The sequence below is a fragment of the Agrilus planipennis genome, unplaced genomic scaffold (assembly GCF_000699045.2).
Source record: "Agrilus planipennis isolate EAB-ADULT unplaced genomic scaffold, Apla_2.0 scaffold12, whole genome shotgun sequence".
NCBI lineage: Eukaryota > Metazoa > Arthropoda > Insecta > Coleoptera > Buprestidae > Agrilus > Agrilus planipennis.
Window position 1 is genome coordinate 1,576,737 of NW_020439003.1, and position 21,438 is coordinate 1,598,174.

Sequence of the window (21,438 nt, forward strand, 5' to 3'; positions counted from 1 at the left end):
AATTTTTAGAACGAGGACAAGACTTGTATTATCTAAAATTATTTCTTTGTCACAGATGAATTGCTTTGTTTGATAATTTGTAGCATTCGTTAGCAGACTTTCTACTTTTCTTTAGCTTTTGTTATCTTTATTTTCTTATTTCTAAGGGAATAAAGATTGGTTGAATATTGCAAACAGTTAAGTGATAATAATAATGCATTCCATAATTCTTCCCCTGAGTAATATCAACAAAATAATACGTGCCAAATATGGGGTAAAAGAATTTTTTAATTTAAAAAAACAACCAACGTTTCGCTTCAGTTTAAAGGCTAAATGCACCCCACGAAGAAACATAACTCACACGCACAGGTAAAGGTAAAGATAAAATGATAAATAACTAAAATCATTAAAAACTTGGATAAATAAATGTAAATTAGTTAAAAAAACATTACATAGCAGAACCCCAAGAGTTAGGTACAACGAACGGGGCAATAAAAACTTTTTCACCCCTTACTTGGCACGTATTATTTTGTTGATAATAAATAATGATTGTTGTTTTGCATATATGGTAACCTCGAATCTATCAGGGTTTCCGTCAGCTGACAAATATCACGAATACGTCGGAATCCAGCCGAGAAAACACGTGTTCAAATAACACTCTATCTCCATACACAATGCATTAATGATATGCCCAAGGCATTCTGAAATTCGACCCACTTGCCTATTATTTAGATGAGTTTTAGAAAGAATAGGGATCAGCTTCAAAGGACTGTCGCCTATTTTTGTCCGACTTTTGGAAGAGCTAGTTCGGGAAGCTTCTTCCAACTTCTGAGCCTGTCAAGAAGAAGTTCTTTGTTGTTGCTATCGACTATCTATCACACGTTTTTCATCGTCACACTAATTACAACTTGTAATAATTCAACTTCCTATTTATAGTTTATTCTATGAAACTCTGGGCGCAGAATATTTTCTGTACGTGATCTCAGAAAAAGTATGATTTATTTCCGATTTTGTGAGAAGATTGTGGATAAAAATAAAACAATTTTATTGGCATGTCAAAAAGATGAAGGTAGGGTAGGAATTTATAGAAGAATCAGAGACGAAAACCTAATAGAATCCGCTGAGTAAAGATATCTAGGAAGTCAGATAACTCAGGATGGACATAAAACAAATAATAGTACAGGGTGGAGTCGCCTTTAACAATAATTTAAATGTATCATATGGTGCACACAAAAAAATACAGTTGAATTGATAACCTCCTTCTGCTTTAACGTAGCTTTTTTGGAAACGCGATGATTAACTCAAGGACCATGTAATCATGATTTGTTACTAAATTATAAACTTCCTATTCGCATTAAACCAAAATAAATGTATTTAATACAAATGCAATTTGCTATTTATGACTTAGGCAACTTGAATCTGTTTATTCGCACATCAGACCTAAAGGATTTTGATGCACCTTTGCAGTAAAGAATTATCTCCAGATGATGTAGTTCATTAGTTTCAAATCGATCATTGTTCTAAGATATAATATTTTTTGTAAGAGAAATAACAGTTTAGAATCAGGTTTGATATCAAAACTAAATCCAATCTCAAAGGAAGATGCTGCATACAAAAAGCTGACTAGTACTAGGTACTTTTTGTAAAATGCTTAAATAAGGAAGCGGTCTGAGAGAATATATTCTCTTAATTAGATTTCTTGAGATCGGGGTGGAATCTATGAAAAATACGTTCCAAATATAATGGGAGTGTCATTTATTAGAAATATGTTTTTGGCTTGGTAACATCAATCTTTAGTGGCGATGCGACTTTCCAGTATCCTTTTGATATTTTCCTTTGATACAAAATATAAAATATGTTGGTTGATAAGTGTTAATAGCGGTTGGCCCTGCATGTCAAGAAAATTTGACAGTTATTTATAGCGGGCGGACAAGCCTCTTTTTGTTGCTTCGCCAGCAGAGAATGAGACCGGCGAGCGCTGAACATAGTACGAACGAACGGTTCGAAGTAATTTTAATAATGACAGGGTGGGCCAAATTGCACAACCGGAAATTCGCTAATTCGTACGTTTCATTTTATTATATTTTGCTGTTCGCGGACGATCTTGAAAACAAGAGTGGCCAATACGTGCACACATTCATACACGGACACAGATAGATACTGATGCTGTTGCTGCCGAAATGGGTTACAGAAGCCATCGGTTCGGATATCGTGCACTAAAACAACAGTGTACATCATGATAGTACATGTACACACATACATACCAGTCGTAAAACATTTGGCATTTTTACGTTCTACACACTAATGTTTGCCAGCTTTGAAACGTGATAGTATTTAATTGAAACTACGAGGCTTTTATGATATCCTGTTTATTCGCGATCATACCAGACAGCATTATTTTATTGGCCAAAGCTATACATACAACAAATAACATTAATTATGTGTATCTACATATAAAATACCAATAATATGTACAAACGGGGCGTTAAAACTTCTGCACGAAAACAACTTCATTCTTATTATGAAAATCTAATAATATAAGAACTATCCTGTGGCTGATTTTTATAGGAAGTCAGATAAGTCAGGACGGAAGGAGTAATAGGCATATAAAGCAGAGTATAGCGCAGGGTCGAGTCGCCTTCAATAAAAAGAAGTCAATTGCGAAACATGGACGGTGGGCGCGCTGGAAAAGAAAAGGTTAGAAGTGTTAGAAATGTAGTGTTACAGGCGAATGATTAGGATACCGTTGATAGAAAGTTAGAAATGAAGAGGTATTAGAAATAGGAAAACAGAGGACTTTATGGAAGTCGATAAGAAATAGGCGAGACAGATTGGTAGGACATGTATTAGAGGCACAAACTGGAGTTAAGAGGAATAGAGGTAGACATAGATTAGATTACTGTTCGCAAATAGTTAAGGATGTGGGATGTCCTAGTTTTAGGGAAATGCGAAGATTAGCTCAGGATAGAAAGGAGTAGAGGTGCGTGTCCAATCAGTCTTAGGACTTATAATGATGATGAAGAACTACCCTTGTCGCTAATTTTGGGATAGGTATCACAACGGCGTGAATGACAATTAAGAGCCAAAAACTGCGAATTTCTCAAAACCCTTATATCTACAACATTGATGTCATTTTCTTGCTAAATTTGGGTAAAGAAGTCTAAAAAGCTTGTTCTATTCAGAAGTTGGAAAAAAATCTTTATAAACCAGCTGTCTCCATAGACATCTCAACAAGCAACAAAAGATCACAAACCACCTTATAAGTTCGGTTGAAGAGAACCCAAACGTGATAATTATTTTGTTTCGGAGAAGAAATGACAGACAAACACGAAAGTGATTGGTTTTTCTTTTCAAGATACAGAACTTACAGAAAAATTAAAATAATCGTCAAGCTATACTTGGCGAAAATTAAGGAAAAAACGCTTTTGTTTTAATATTTAATGGTCGTTAACGCACTCAATCGGAAAAGCAAATTCTGTTTGTGAAAATTACCTATTCAATACTAAGGTGTATGTATATGCTTCATGGTTTTAAAAGTCATTCACTACATATCGATTACTTTTAAGCTTAACAACTTCAATACCGCAAACCGCAATGTTTAACCAAGAAAAGCAAAACTCTTATACGCCAACTGAGCATCTAGAATACCAGTAATGATGATAAAATATTTTAAACGACCGATTAGAATAAATATGTATGTCGGTATTTACTTAATTTTCCTTTTATCACATTTTTTTAATGTACCAAAAAAACCAATATTATAAATATACTTAAAAATGCAGGGATGAATTACAGAGATATGAGAGTGATAATTAATTTGTAAAAAGCAGCAGGCAGTTATAGAGCAGGGGCTGCAAGGTAGAGAAGTAAATATTAGGAAGGGAGTCAGACACGGATGAACACTGTCACCGCTACTTTTTAATCTATACATCGAAGACGTGATCAACTTCATTAAAGACAGTACAACTGTAGGGATAGATATACAGGGACAAAAGATTTGTATGCTTAGGTTTGCAGATGATATAGCAGTATTAGCATCTAGCAAGGAGAAGTTAGAGATAGCTTTAAATACAATGGAGGCGGCATTGACAGAACAGTATTGTATGAAAATAAAGAAAAGTATAATAAAAATAGTGGAAGATAAGGTAGGGAAAGAGCGAATATAAGGATTGGCTGATTTTAGGTATCTAGGAAGTCAGATAAGTCAGGACGGATGAAGTAGTAAGGACATAAAGCAGGGCATAGCGCAGGGTCGAATCGAAGGCGACTTTAATAAAAAGAAGTCACTTTTATGCTCGAGAACGGTTAATTTAGAAATTCGAAGTTCGCGGTGCTGTACGGGTACATCGGAAAAGAAAAGGTTAGAAACGTTCAAAATGTGGTGTTACAGGCGAATGATGAGGATACCGTGGATAGAGAAGGTTAGAAATGAAGAGGTATTAGAAAGAATAAGAGAACAGAGGACTCTATGGAAATTAATAAGAAATAGGGAGATAGATTGGTTTTGCTACATACCACTATCAATAAAAAATTTAAAAAATGTTAATCATTTATTGATTATAATGGTATAAGTAGTTGAGCAACTACTACTCATGATGTCCCACATGTAAATTAACAATCAACAAATGCTCCAGCAGCATTGTAGTAGGTACAACCTGAAATGGTTATTATTTATGTAGGAAATGTCACCGAAAGAACATCTGTACAAACAATATGGAGGTAAGATATTTTAGCGCGTCTATTATTTGTAAAAACATATTAAAAAATCGACTTTCACTCTTCGCCATTAAGTTTGTTTGTCTAAGCAAATTAGATTTCATTGAGGTTTTTATTGCTTGACTGATGACGATTAGTGCCTAATATGACATGTAGGTATCGTGATTTATGGGTATTTCATTGTAAAACGTAAATTTTGGCGGTAAAATATACACGACCTCCAGTATTCATTTAATTAGTTTATTAATAAGTTTTTGGCAAATGTTAAAGACCTGCCTATTAATAATTTTATGACTTTCGGAAAATAAATGTGACTAGATCTACTCTCAACAAAGGAGAAATAAATGCAGTTATTCATTAAATAACCAATAAACGCTTAAAATTTTTAGTATCACCTTTACATTTTCATTTAGTAATTGTGATAATCATCCTAACTGACTAAATATATTCCTCGAAAAATTGCACAAACAATGCCTATAAATATTTAGTTGCGCTGTACTAATTCGCACACGATCTTTTAACGCTGCTACTTTTTTTGTCGTGCATGCCTTTCTGAGGTTTTGAGATTAATGAAACTGATATTAGAAACTGACATTTGAAGAATTAGTGAAACGACCTATTTGGAAATTTTATCGATCATGTACACGCCTACTTAGAACTATTGACCCACACAACTAATTCGTCTTAATTAAACGATATTTAAGAGAAAAATTCCACATTGGACTTCCAGAACTCTTTATGGACTATAGTTAAGCGTTTCCGTTGGCAGCACGATAAAATACAATTTTATGTGTTCTCATTGAATTAATGCACTTGTTTATACGTATTGTGTGTAGTTTTATGGTTTTGTACGGCCATACCCACTATATTTCTATTCATACATAATGAAAAGCTTGACATACATAGTAAATTTTGTGTTATTTAGAACAAATTACATTTGTTAATGTAAGTGTATTTTTAAAGTAAAATCAGCATAGGTCGGCTATAATGAGTTTTTTTTCCTTCCTAGATAATGGAATTTTTCTGTTCCAAATCGTCCTTCACTGGCGGCATCTTCGTGGTTAACCTTGAATATCACCACTGAGGATGCCGCCAAGCCGCGAAACATCTGTAACCGAAACATTTCATCGACGACAGTAAAACAACAAAGATTAAAACCGAAATCAAGTGTTGTTTCATATATTACAGGTTTTTAACTGAGCACAAGAAAAATTGAAAGCAAATATAATTATAATTAACTCTATACGGAAAAGGAAGTACCTTGTTGTTAGATTGAATTCACAGGATTATAGATTATTTAATAATATTAATGGAATAAAAAAANTATCACGTATTGTTTTTTTTTTGCTTAAACGTATAATAATTTCTGTTTCAAGATTAATTCTTTACTTTCAAACTAAATACACAGCTTCAAATAATTCGAATACAATTCAATATTGAAAAAATTAGAACTATAGAAAAATATCGCATTCATTTTTATTCATATCACAAAAAAAATCGTACATACAGGAACTTAACCAAGCAACCTCAGCCTTACATTTAAATTACGTTGGTATTTCAGTATCCAGATATTTGGATTTTCAGATATTTGAAATTTTGAATAATCAAACATTTTATCTGAATATCTGAATTTCAAATAATTTACTTTCAAACTAAATACACAGCTTCAAATAATTCGAATACAATTCAATACGCATATTTTTTTAATTATAATTAAGTCTGTTGAGCAAGGAAGAAAAAAAATGAGAAAAATATTCACGAATAAGTACCTTCAGATAAAAAGCGTCAGATTTTCGTTAATATATTTACTGTTTTAAATTATTTAATAGGCAATTCATTATTATTAACTAATAATGAGCATTTAAATGATTAATCATAGCGTAAATATTGGTTGATTAGTCCATTCGAATTTCATGTCTGTCCATAATTTACGATAAATATTCAGCGTTTACCAGCAGCAAATTGCGGAAGTGTACGAACATATATGTATATTTGTCTCTTTCTAATATTATCCTAGTGGTTTACTGGAAAACGTATTGGTACTTTACTCCTTTTTGTGATTGTGTTTTGTTGTTAGTGATGACCTTCGCACTTAAATGTATTTTTTTTGTGGATTTTGTTTTTATTATTACATTTTGCATCTCTTGTTAACGTTTTTTATTTCCTTTTTTATATACACGTCGCATCTATATTAACGACCACGATTCTACTTAAAAAAAATTATAAATATGGGAGTCGACCTTCTTAGAATTCGTGGGAACAAAAAAAAATACAAAGCAATTTTTAAAATTGAAAAATAACAATATTTAAAGTATTGTTATACAATATAAATGATATATACTACATCAATTATAATTGAAAATCAGTAATTTTTGAATTTTTAGAAACTATGTGCTTTCTTTGTTCATGATAATAACATGAAAAACCTTTGTTTGTCAATTTGTGCAGAAGCTCGAATTTCTACTAAGTGACTTTATACAAAGAAATGTTTACAGAAACAAAATCGATTTTTAAGTATGTAAATATCGGAAAACTGGGCCAAGGATAATTGTTCAGAGACTAAATTTGAAAAAGCCCCGTCCGCACTTTATCATGTTTAAGATAAACTGAACGTTTTCACGAACTTCCATGTTCATTAATATTGTCAAAAAACTAACAAAGAACGTTTGTCATTTAAACTACTCCCCGAGTTCCCTAATCTTAACACTACAGTCCAATTCCTACCAAAAATTAATTAACTCCATAAATCAACGTGTCCATTACTGTAGCAAACATCCATCTTAACTGTCTAAAAAAAGTAAATAATGTTAAGATCATCAAGTATCCACGTATTTGATCTTTTAAATTGTATAACAAGCATGTCTTAGTTTACTAACATATTGGCAAAAGTGTTGAAAAAATCCAGAGAAAAGAATCTGATAGTTTAGGTACATAAGTCTTGTATGTTCGTAAATTTGATTCTCTGTCGTATATTTGGCTATACATATACTTATAAAATATTCGTTTAAAGTTTGCACATATGTATGTATTATATCTATAGTTGTGTCGTAATGAACAAAGTGAAGCTACTAGCTAGCAATACGTGTATTTTGTGTAAACCATCGCGCACACATGCAAAAAGTAATAAAAGCGGCAATGTTTAAAGTTTTTATGGGTCGTAGAACACATGGACCATTTCCTACGGTTGTTATTTGGTTCTGAACCTTGAGAACTCAGCCTTTTCCTGTCGACATTTATCTTCTCTATTGTTCTAGCCAAATAGTTCCCCATCCCGGACCGCGTTGTGTGCTCATTATTATGTTAATTCTTGTGTAAAAATGTGCATATTACTAGCGTTTCCTTTTATTAAACCATTTTTATAGCTTGCTCCGAGATATACTAAAAATAGAACCGAAATAAAACAACAAAACGATACCCTGCAACACCTTTTCACAAAAGCGAATTAGGAAAACAATAGTCTAGATGATTAGACTATAAAAACGTAAACAAATATCTGTTATTATGATAAAAAGAATTGAAACCTAAAACTTTAAAACAATTAATTCATATGTAATTACAAGGAATCTCCTTTAAACAGCAACAATCAAAACAGAGCAATGAAAAATTACACTACAGTGCTACCTACCCTATAATAAAACACAAGAAAATATAGGAGAATTACTATAGTGTGAACTTCGCTTAACGGAAACCTATCTAAATAGGTTCACACTATCACGACTTTACTAAATAAGAAGAATGACACTGAAACTGATTTAAAAAAAAGTGTAAGAATGATTTATTATACTAATGTAAATTGTACTGCGGTACCGGAAGTTATTAAAGAATTCGACGATCATAAACAAAAAACTAGAAAGAAACGCGTACTCCTAATAAGGACATTAAAGTTAATTCATTTAACGTTGCCCTTCGTGTAATTGCAACCTTAATTTACTACATTCTCAAAAAACTTGTGTGGGATTCAAAATAGATATGCTCTTCACGAACATGTCCCCGTTGTAGTTGAAATAATCAGCATAAAAATATTGAAATTACATGTATGGTGGTTTCTGTTTCCATTTTAGACAATGTATTGCGGTTTTTATGTGCTTTCAGAGCAGTAATAAAACGTACATTTTCATAGCAAATTATTGCTTCCTTTAGAGACATAATAAACGTTTAGTGAGCAACTTCAGACCGTGCTAAAATTTTTATGCTCTTGGTATCGACCGATTAGGTCCCATAAAATGTATGAAAGCGTTTGCAGTCCGCAAAGGATTAACCTTGTAACATTTTTTAGCCAAGTCTCCCTTTTACGTAACAATAAAATCCGTGCGAGCTACTCATTAACCTGTCCGATGCCGACGCGAAGGGTAAAAATATCGAGTTGGCGATTGGGCAACAGCGAATGGGACCAGATTGAATTATTATCCTTCACCCCAACGATAATTCCTTTGTTGCCACTTCACAATGTCGTGTTTATCTACGTATAGCAAAGAACAGACCGAGAAAAGTGTCGTGACTGAAAATTTCATTAACATGAAGCCTAAAATTATTTTATTTAAAAAGACTGTGCTTTACGTCGTTAATAGAGCTTTTATATGCATTAAAAAAAGTATTTTTTATTCTCGTATCATGAAATAATAAAATACATTCAAACGTGTTCTAATCTAATCTAATCTAATCTAATCTAGATTTACCTCTGCTACTTTTACTTCTTCACAAAATGTATTAGAAAACCACTTAGCCAAGCTTTATTGGAATAGAGACACAATTACAGACAAAACAGTTAATCATAACAGACCTGACATCACACTGACGATCAAAGAACCTAAAACAATCTACTTAATAGATGTTGCTGTACCAAACACTGAAAATCTTAAACAAAAACATAATGAGAAAATTCAAAAATATATTCCTTTGGCTGATGAAATAAAAGAAATGTGGAATCAGAACACAGTTCAAATTATTTCAACAATATCATCAATAGGCATTATACCTAAAACATTACACGCTAGCCTATTGAAATTGTATGAACTTACGTATATAAGTCTACAGAAATCAGTAATCCTTGATACACGAGGAATAGTACGCACATTTCTTAACAATACTGACATATCCCTCTTTTTAGATAACATAATAGGTTAAATTAGAAACGGAGTTTCTAATAATCACCGATCATATTTCAGGGCAAGAAGTACTGTTAGCTCTATAAAATTTAAGAACAGAAACTTGGTTTTCATATCGAAACCCAAACGATGTGAGTGAGATTCTTTGGCTTTAGTTCGTCTTCACTTGTTCAAAGTTAACCAGTGAAAACTGAGAAGACCAGAAAAATAATCTTTAACAAACTATTTATCATGTTTCTTCCTTTTTGTATCCTTATTGCTCTAAACACGAGAATATGAAGTCAATTTTTTAAAATGTTAGTTTTCTTACCAAATACTACAGAGTTTTTCTACAACGACTAATTTTAGTTTTTATTGCTATTTTTTTCATGTTACGTTACTTAAAAGTTTGTTATTTCACATAAGTAAGTATGTCTATTTTTAATTTTATTATATGTCATAATAAATATAACTGTTTTTTTATTAAAACGAAACCCTACTCTGAAAACCATAATCGCCAAAATGAGATAGACCGGATAATTTTTCCTATAAGAATCGGTAAGTTCTTTCAGCAAAACCGTTTAATCCTGTAACAGTGTCCAGCTGTTTTGCTGGAAGCTCCTTCCGGTAGGATAAATGAGTAGATATTCTATCATTAATTCATTATGAGCACAAAACTGATACAAATCTGCAAACCGCTAATCACTTCCGGAAACGTATTATCAGTTTAGAGTCATTTAGGATTTTATTGTGAACTATTAAAAAGAAAATAATGGAATTAGATGTTCTTAACATTAATTTTCGATCGGTTGGTAGCAAGTATTGTTTAAGAAAACCTCCTCGCTCTACTGTATATATGTAGTCACTTTCATGACGATTACACATTAAAATTGCCGCAAAAAATTGTTCATTGAGGAATCTTTCACATCAACAATCTACAAATACAAAGATCCTTCTGATTTAGTAATATAAATAGGTAATGATTTATTAAGAAAAGCATTTAATGTATTCATTCTTTAGTTTGCGGTTGTAGCGTTTATCATCAACGACGCTGTGGGGTTCATAAATCCTAAACGGAGTAAACACTATTGTAAAATAAAAAAAGTTCTGTATGATGTGTATCTGTATTAAGACGGTTAGTGCGTCAAGCAGTCTTCTGTTTTTGTAGAACTAGCGGTCAGTAATTCAATTGTAGGAACGAACAATTTCCAAGCGGATATTGCAAATGATTAATAAAACTTAGTAATTAGCTACTTCTGAGAAAATGAACATTTCTTTGTATTCACAAAATTAGTAAAGATGAAACTAATAAAGTTATTGTATTACTGTTTGAAATGTATTTTTCAGCTTGAACCCGCTGATTTAAACATTACTATATTTCTAATTGACACAAAAAAGTAATAAGTTAATAAGTGATTCAAGAAACTGGAAAATCCTAACTAGTTTTTATATCAACAGCACATACGGAGTATAATTTAATGCATATCAAAATTTTTATGATGTATAGTGACACTATTTATGCCTAAATAATGTCTAATCAAACGAATTTTCCTTATTATAATGGGTACAAAACAATTAACATTAAGGATGAGATTAGTTTATGTTGGTAGAAATTTGCATAATGCAATAAATTTAAGTAATAAGAAATATTTTATCTGTAACGGTCCAGTCGCGGTCAGATTAGAATATAATACCTGGATGGAGATTAAACCCCACGGTCAATTGACAGCAACTTGACCATTCCTTGTATGGTGTAAATATTGCAATATGAAGTGTATGTTATGTTTTACGTGATTGCGATGAAACCAAAGAAAAAAATCGCTTTTTAAAGAAGTAAACAACTAAATCTAGCAACGGGTCAGATGAAATGTACAATTTTTAAATGTTTACGGTGATATCCTCCATTCCGATAAATTAAAATAACAAGTTTTAGGATTTACATTTTTCTTCTCCATTAACTAATTTCAGTTATCAGCGGCAGATAAAAAACTCCTTTTGAATCGATGTTTATGAATTTCAACCTCATGCGATTCTATTAAAGTGATAACAATAATTCATTGCAGCAATTTGATAAATTATTTATTGTGCTTACAATACCAAAACAAACGATTATCCAGAAAAAAGCCAATAGTGTTTAAAATAATATTTGAAGATTGAACTAATTAACATTTTTAGCTTCATTTTTACTGATTTTTGACAAGGACTTCTTACTGTTAAGGACATCGACTTATCAAACCGAGCCCATGTCGTAGCAGTTTAGGTGATGAACAGAACAAAAGTTCTAGCTCGGTGATGTGGACAGCGATTTCGAACCCTTTGAATCACATTAGCACGCCACAGACAGTTTCGACGAACAAATTTTGTTTTGTTATGTGAAAACAATTTTTTTTGTAGATTGGGAAAATGAAATGAAAAGGTATGAAAATGTTATAGTTAACATGGTAATTATTAACGGTGTCACAATTACTAAAGAATCACAATTATTACGCCTACAACAGAATTTATGCGTTTGAACAGTCCGGCTAGTGTGAAATGGCATTGAAATCGCACTTATCCGAGCGCATAAATTTAAATAAGAATAGACCGGAGCTGGAGGGCCTCTAATTTTAATTTGATTACACGTTACAACGAACAGAAATGTCAGCGTATGTATTCAGGGCAAGAAGTTTGGGTGTAATTTTTAACAATTAGTGTAAATAAATATTCAATGACATTGCAATTCATGGATTATTTCCGTATACAATTTGCTATTTGCTTTTAGTTAGATCTATTGTAGTGGACCGCTTGTATTATGTACGTACTATACATATAGAGTACATATACACATGCAAATTCACATATAAAATACGAAAAACAAGTCCTACTACAACCATAAAATAGATACAAATTTAAATACAAAAAAATATGTTAATCACACATCACATTAAACCTTTATATTATTAGTAATCACTCCAATAAGAGTCAAAAAAGTAATAAAAAAATTATTAATTTCAAACAGTTCTACAAATAAATTTTCAAATTATGCTATAAGGAATTATATTAATTTATTTACATTTTTCCCTGTATACCTACTACTATATTTTTTTTTCAATGACTTTGATTTGTGAATCATTCGTTAAAGATTTTTAGGTAATTTTTAATTTTAGGTACATATATATATATACGTTTAAGCACATTTCGAAATATCTTGTCAGTAGGTATTACATACACTAAATGTGGATTAGAATCAAAAACACTTGATAATGTCAAAGTTAGAATTAAATATATGTGAAACCAAACATAAAGTGGTTTTTAATTAATTTAGTGTAAATTAAGGTGATTCGCTTTTTAATTTATACATCAAAGACGCGATCAACAACAGGACTCTACGGAAGGAATAAGAAAAAGGCATATTAGAAGCAGAAACAGGAGTTAAGAGGAGTAGAGGTAGGCCTAGATGATATTACTGTTCGCAAACAGTTAAGGATGTAGGTTGTTCTAGTTTTGGGAAAATGCGAAGATTAGCTCAGGATAGGAAAGAGTAGAGGTGCGTGTCCAACCAGTCATAGGACTGACGAGCTTATGAAGATGACTATGAATCTATATGTATACATATTGGTCTTTCAGTTTGTTATGCATGTTTTGTTTTGGTATTGGCTTTAAAATATCTTTGCTACTGTTTATTTGATCGTGATCGGTGCTTGCTGTTTTCAGAATATAAACCACTTTATATCTGTCAGTGACACTTCACGTGCGTGTCGGCATTATGCAAATAAATTGTTTAAGAAAAATGGTACCGCAATGAAAATTTGCGAATTAATTGTTCGAATACATGATTGAAGTTGACCTTACCTATCCAAACTTACTGCTACAAATATACATACACACCCGCCACCGGTCCTAATATCCTGGCGCCACACTCTAACTTTGGTTCTCTTACAATCAATCATTAATTCATCAGATATTTTGTCGTGTTTTGATGGCAACCGATGTACTTATTACATATGTTAGATAACGTAACAATTGTACTTGATAAAAATGATAAAAAGAAATATATATAAAATAATATTTTCTTTATGATGGGGTTAATTATTGTAAACAAAACAGAATTAGGCACTCTTTTTACTGAATGGGAGTTACATATTTTTTACAAAAATTCAGAATAGTATTCACCTACTTTTACAGGCGCAAGCCGTGCCTAATACACAAAATTGTCTTATCCGTTAATTAAGACATTTAATTCATGATATATAAAACCTGAAGCAAAACATATTTTTTTTGGAGTAGTTGAAAGCCATACAATTTTTTGTTTTCTAAGAACCTAAGGACAGACGTATATATATATGAACGTGTAGAATTACATTTACCAAGAATTGAAGAGTCGAAGCCAAATATTAGCGTCTGCCAAATGATAAGATCACGAATTAATACGGCTTCGTCGAAATCTTTCAACATTCTCCGGTAACTACTGGCATATGTATTGAACAACAATAATATATTACACTCGATAGTTTCAAAACAAAAAAAATCTTGAATACAACTCTAGGTTCTAAGCAATCGTCAAGTTAGAAGCGGAAGATGAATTCGTCACCTCCGTGGGACGGACACAATCGTTAACACGCTAGGATACTTGCCAACTATTCCTGGACACGTCAATCAATTTCAGGAAAATCTGCGTGTGGCGCTTCTGTCAGTTGCCAAAACAAAACGGACCTTTATGTAACAATGCCGGTAGAAAAGATTAACGGCAATATAGCGGCGCGTAAATAGTAGTTTGATTGGAGATGCACCGGATAGTAATTTTGCCGAGTACAGGATAACCGCGTGCCCAACAAAACCATTACAGTTAATGGTTTATGTCTTCGTTCTAGCGATTTTTCCATTAAATACCACCCTCACCAACGTTCCGAACCATATTAACTCACTTTCAAAAAGACGCTTAAAAACTAAACCAACGAAATTTTAATTCTTGGATGGTGGATTTCCAATAAGACTTCAGTTTATAAATACTAAAAGTCTGCAAGGTGACAAAACCTGCCCGAATCCTAAAAAAAGTCCCGGACCCGCCGGATACTGAATCCAAACCGAGGACCCAATATCGGATAATAATGTTAAAAGATTAAATTCTAAGATCAGATCAGTTTCAAGATAACGGGGTAACGAAAACACGCATGTGTACTGTAAAAATAAATAATATGAATATAAGACGATCACGTTAACCCAATTATAGTAAATAATCCAAATACATACATTATAGTACCTATAAAATAAAATTCATAGAACGTTCTGATTCCTTACTATCATATAAGTACCTAATTGATAAAAATTTAATTATTATTAAGTATATTGAGAAGAACTAGCAGCCAAAACCTAGTTTCCTCTTATTTAATTTCTTGGGCGGTCAAAAGTACATGGCGCCATTATACTTTGCCACTATAATTAAATTTTATTGCTTTAGCTCGGGTTAAACAGAGCTTGGATGTATTATACATTCGGAAATATTATACAGGGCCATAAAACCATATCTATATGTGTATAAGCAAAAGCAAAGAATTTCTTAATTTTTTTCCTTATTCTTTCATTCGTCTATTCCAAATTAAGATACTTGACACACACACACACAAATACATGAAATGAAATAACAGCAAACGGAACATGCAAAATTTTATTACTATTACTGCGCTAAAATCAAAAGATAATGTCTTGGGACGTCTATCATCAAGCGAGAAATCCATATGATGGATCCAAAATGTCAGACGAAAATACTTTCTTTTATAGAGCCTTAATGTGACTAACTTTACTAAGCACTTTTCAAACCAGCACTGTTTTCGGAAGTGCCTAGACGTAGCAACGTATTCGCTTTGACTGTTTCTTAAGTACTTACTATTGCATATCGTATGCATAATTATATGCCTATCTACTATAATAAAAGTCGTGAGCGTTAGTAGTAAATGTACGTGTATGTATACACACTTTTGCGTTTATTCGCTTAAAACATTTCCTACAGCAACGATTTTAATCGATCTATTAATATCGCTTATTCTAACATAGAGATCGAGGCGAGCCCTTGACTGACAAGTTCGTGGCGGTATGACTACCATTCAATAAATCTCTCATACCGCCAGGCCACCTACACCTCATGAATATCTCTGGGTAATTTTTGAATAATAACTAAACACGCTGTAATACATAACATTAGTAAACGTATAGGTATACATAATAACAATGAGCGACTATAGCCACCGCCAACAACGAAACAAGAACAAAACACTTATTTTTATTTAGCGGAGCGGATTGAATTATTCGTTTGATTAGAGTGAAAATTGCGGCGCGAAAATTGATGATTTGCATTCGTTGGCCACAAGGTCGAAGTGCATTCTCGATAAATTGAACACTATTAAAATACCATTATTACAAATTATTATTATCGGTTCTACGTATGAATGAAGTTTCTGAAACGTTCTTCAGATTATGCTCGTCGATTTCGACACGCATTTCTATCCATACACTTTTTTAAAACAATCTTTGAAAATTAGGATAGCAAAAAATTGACAGGGTATTACAGAAATTATTATATTAAGCGGAAGCTGATAGAATGCCAGAAGGCCTTAATCGACTCTATCCGACACTACCAGGTTTGTATATTGGGCTATTTGCAATAGTTTATTTATTACTTTTTAGTGCAGATGAAATAAAATTTAAAAATCCAGTAAATGTTTAAATCGACTAGTTTCTTGTTTCAGTCTGCGTGTATTTTTGGAAATTACATAGGTACATGGAATAATGAACACACATTTCTGTTAACGCAAAAATCCTTATCAGTGTACATGCCTTCTACACTTAATAATTATTGTTTTTCATTTGAATAATACCAATGAAATACATTTAATTAATAATTTATAAGAAACGCTTTAGACGTATATAAAGAGATAAGGAACTTGCAAGTCTAAATGCAAGAATGACATCATAGATTTGTAAAAATTTATTTGTTTTACTGGAACTACTTAATTTAAACATGTTCGGATGAATTGCCGATAACAATTCACAGTCCCTTAATTATTATATCATTTAGCGGAATATTTTTCTTTTTACTACTTTTGCTTTTATTAGTACATTTAGTTCATAAAGCAATTATGTCAACATCCTACACTAAAAGAATAGGTAATTCTACGAATTTACATTTTTAAAGGAAAAAAAATATGATCTAGAAACAAACGCAGATGGCAACATAAAAATTTCAATTGTTTAAAATACAATTGAATTTAATTAGCATTAGACTAAGTTGATTAAAGATCTTTTGCAGAATTAATAAACAATCTATAAGAGTTAAAACTGTTTGACGGATTCCGGTATACATAGGTGTATTAAAATGTTTACAACTACAGAACGCATTAACTAATCTTATTAAGACACCTAGAACAAGAAAACAACATGCACAAGTAATAAACAAACACGTACAGATCAATGTGATTCGCTAATGGATCCATAGTACTATCTATGATTAAAGTAAAATAAACTTGAGTAAAAATATATGCTAGTGGTAATTAAACCTCTTTCTACAGGATAATAAGATTTATATTTTAACTTTTAAGTACTCGTCTTCAATAGCGACCTAAATAACACTCGGAGTGCGATTAACAAAATAACAATCCATACAGACTACTGACTAGGTAATAATTGTATAACCTTCGGATGCAAACGTAAACTAAAGCCATTTTTATTTTTTATTTATTACATCTGTATTTCTCTATTCACCGCTATGAAATCACTTATGCAGTAATACAACCACTGCATCACGTATTGTTTTTTTTTTGCTTAAACGTATAATAATTTCTGTTTCAAGATTAATTCTTATTTTCACTAACATAACATTGCATTTATCAGCGTATCTGTTAATTTATTTTAAATGTGCTCTTAAACGAAGATTTTGTTATGAATCACCAATACAGCAGAGTGTGTAATTTATTAATGATGTTATACAATGCAATAAATACTAATTGATTCAGAAAGCTAACTTTAATTACTAGAAATTAGGTGCTCTCCTCTTTTCGGATTTTATAGCAATGATCTTAAGAAAAAAATAACTGACAATGGCAGATAGGAAGGTACACCAAAGAAGGAATAAAAGAACAAATTTAGAAATAATAACTTTTACGTTTAAAAATCTTAAAATGTTGATTTAGGTATACCTAATGGTAATGCAGAAAAATGTGCTTACCCATAGGAATTGAAATCTGTTTTAAAGATTAATTTATCGACAATGCAATCAATCTCTAAGCAGTTAACAGGCAATTACATGTAAATTGACCACAAAAAAATCAACTAACTGTTGATTTTGAACCAATTGACCGAACTTGTATGATATACCTAATAAACGTTTATCATTGTCATCAATCATAATGCAGTTAGAACAATCATTTAATAAGTGAATATTATTCCTCAATGAAGCACGATTGAATCAGTTGTTATTGACTATGTTTACCTATATCTAATATAAAAGAACTCATATTTTTTTCATATATATACAAATAGGGACGCGTGTAACATAAAGAATTTCTTTGGCATAATAAAGACACTAGCATTACCTACAGTTATTATCTGATTAAGTATAATAATTTTATCAATTTTATGGTTTCAAATTATTCGACATTTTGTATAATAAACCGCCATTTAAGCGGATACAAAGTAAGATGCTACTTTTAAATAAACATATTTTTTTAGTAAACATATGTCGTGGTAATAATTTATGGTAAAAAATATGTTTGCCAGGTTGCTTTCAAATATTAATTCTGCATAATATACCAAAAATTTAGATAAAATATCTGATAAGAAAACACAATAGGCATAATGCAATTAATAAAATGTGTACAACCCAGAGCAACACATACAGTACAATATAATTAAACATTACGCAAAAAGGTTGTTAAAGGTGTATGTTTGGAGCACGGCATTGTACGGGTGCGAAACATGGACAGTGGGCGCGGAGGAAAAGAAAAGGTTAGAAGCGTTCGAAATGTGGTGTTATAGAGCGGATGATGAGGATATCATGGGTAGAAAAGGTTAGAAATGAAGAGGTATTGGAAAGAATAGGAGAACTCTATGGAAGTCAAAACAAATTGCCGAGATAGGTTGGTAGGACACCTTCTTAGGCATGAAGGTCTAGTTAGAGACATATTAGAGGCAGAAACAGAAGTTAGGAGGGGTAGAGGTGGGCTGTTCTAGTTTTAGGGAAATGCGAAGTTTAGCTCAGGATAGGAAAGAGTGGAGGTACGTTTCCAACCAGTCTTAGGACTGACGACCTTATGATGATGACGCAAAAAGCATGTTAAACACAAGGTTCTATATCGAAAAATTACATTTTTGGTCATATTTAAATTTTAGGGCAAGATTATTAGAATTAATTTTGTAAATAATCAGAAAGAGAATAATTCACTTGATAAATCAAAAAATCAATGTAGGCATATGTATAACAATTGCCTAATTATTCATTATCACGTAGATATATTAATTGAAAATTCCAGGATTAATTGAAAATTAACACCATTAATAAAATTTAAACTCACAAAAGCAAGTTTCGAATATCGATTTGCAAATTTCTATTTGCTAAATAATAAGAACAATATGCAATAACTTCCTTATCAGTACTTCAGGAAATTAATAAATCGTGGTGTAATTTATTAGAGAAGAAAAAAACATAATTTTCAATTAATATTTAAAGGAGCTTTTTGAAGACCGTTGTAAATCAAACATGTAATTTTATTATGCTGTCCCTAAACTTCAAGCGAGATAAAATACAGCAGTAAATTAATTTGACATACGCATTTGGAAATTTAAATAAAAATTAATTTGACCATAACATTTTTCTCACTTTGTGACAAATAATTATGAATAGTAAGTAATCAAAAGTTAATATAATCGAAGCTTTAGCGGCAAGGAAGATTAGATATTAGATTGGACCAGATAATAGGTACTACTGATATTGTATAATAAAAACGAATGCACTTATAAGTATCGCCGCGTGTCAAAACTAGTACGTGTTTATTTTAACGATTACCATAAAAGAAATTATTGTAGATTATATTATTAAAAAAAAGGGAGAGACCGGATTGTGATTTAAATGCTAATGTTATTGTATTTTTACGAGACATTAAATCCAATTTATTAGTCACGCGAATTAAAGATTGATGCGAAATTAGTGAACAGAAAATATAAATCAAAACAAAAATTGAATACATATTTCAAAAAGTTTTATTTTAGAAAAGTTTCGCTTTCATAGAAAAAATAAAATTAAACGTAAATATAAGTTTGAAGATTCAAGAATATTTTTAAACGTAAATTTCAACTTGGAAATTTACTTGCGTAGGTACATTAAAACTTTAAATTCTAAATTTTTTATCTTTAAAATAATTGGGCTAACTACCTACATTAATCTATGAGATTTAAAAAAATGATCTTAATTGCCGAATGCTTACTTTTGTGGAGTCTTTAATTAAGTTTGGTATCTATTAATTTTAATTAAAATTTGTGAGTTATTATTACATGTGCGTTTTAAGGTTTGTTTTGTGTCGCCAAGTGTCAACAAACAGATGATGAGGGGTTGAGTATGCGGGTCATTTATTAAATTCACGACTGGGTTCTTGTTTAATTCCACGATCAGTCAGTGTAAGAAATGAGATAATAAAGATAAGCGGTGGATGGTGAACTGATTGCTTGGATGCAGCAGGTAGACGAGCACATCATGCAGTCGATAATGTTATTAATAAAATAGGCAATAAAAAAGAAAGTATGAATTGAGTTATTAGCAATGATGTGAGGCAAGGGTAAACATAAACATTTACCTCGCTTCCAGCCACCTGCCACAACCAGGATTCGAACCGCTGCTAATAAGTTCGTAATAATGCGCGATTATGTCACAAAATAATTGTCGTCCAATAATTTCTGGACACTCTAACAACACATGCTGATTGCTAGAAGAAGACCACTTGTAACTTTGCGAATTGTGTGCGTTAAAGATAATAAACATCGCATAAATGCTGTCTCTGACGCTCTGTTCCCTGCCCGATGCCGCGCTAAACTCAAACCATTTCCACTCCCATGTGCGCTTTTCATATAAGTAAGAGCTATTTTTAGTTGCCACTGTCATAATTCTGTGTTTCTATTCGCTTGAGATTGTGTCACATTCAAGCTGATTGGCTGTAACTGTTCAAAGTCAGTCACGAATATTTAAGATACGTATACATTGAAGCAGGAGGGTAAGGCGCGCTCGCGCTAATCGTGTAAATGTGTCCATGTATTTAGCAATGTGTTATTATGCGGCGACGACTTGCGCTTGACTCGTTCTCGTCGGTGGGAACAAAAACAAAACGAATCGGATTTTTTTTTGCCATCGTTTTTGTCTTTTTATTATATACTGACTTACTAAACTAGTTTGAAATAAGTGTCCGAATACATTGTGGCCCACTAATTCATTCATTAACAGCATGCCGGCGAAAGTAAATTGCTACTTTATCGTCAAATCTTATTCCACGCAGTCTGATATTTAAGTTTTATTGCTTATGCTCTCCTACACCTCGTACTTATATTGCTTACATTTATTTAATTTACAATCACGTAAATACGTGCTGTATAATTACTAATGCAGATAGAGATGGGCAGATTAGAAATGGTTTTCTAAATTTAA

The 21,438-nt window shown here is 31.8% G+C and overlaps 1 protein-coding gene across 2 annotated transcripts in view; it reads right to left on the bottom strand.

Annotated features, from left to right (window-relative positions):
• The window catches only part of LOC108736656 (activating transcription factor 3), a 50,318-nt gene extending 29,471 nt beyond the window's left edge, over nt 1-20,847 (bottom strand). For both annotated transcript variants that reach the window (XM_018469154.2, XM_025976014.1), the window contains exon 1: nt 20,597-20,847. The gene's annotated coding sequence lies outside the window, so the exon portion shown is untranslated. The remainder of the gene's footprint in view (nt 1-20,596) is intronic.
• Between the last annotated feature and the right edge of the window lie 591 nt (nt 20,848-21,438).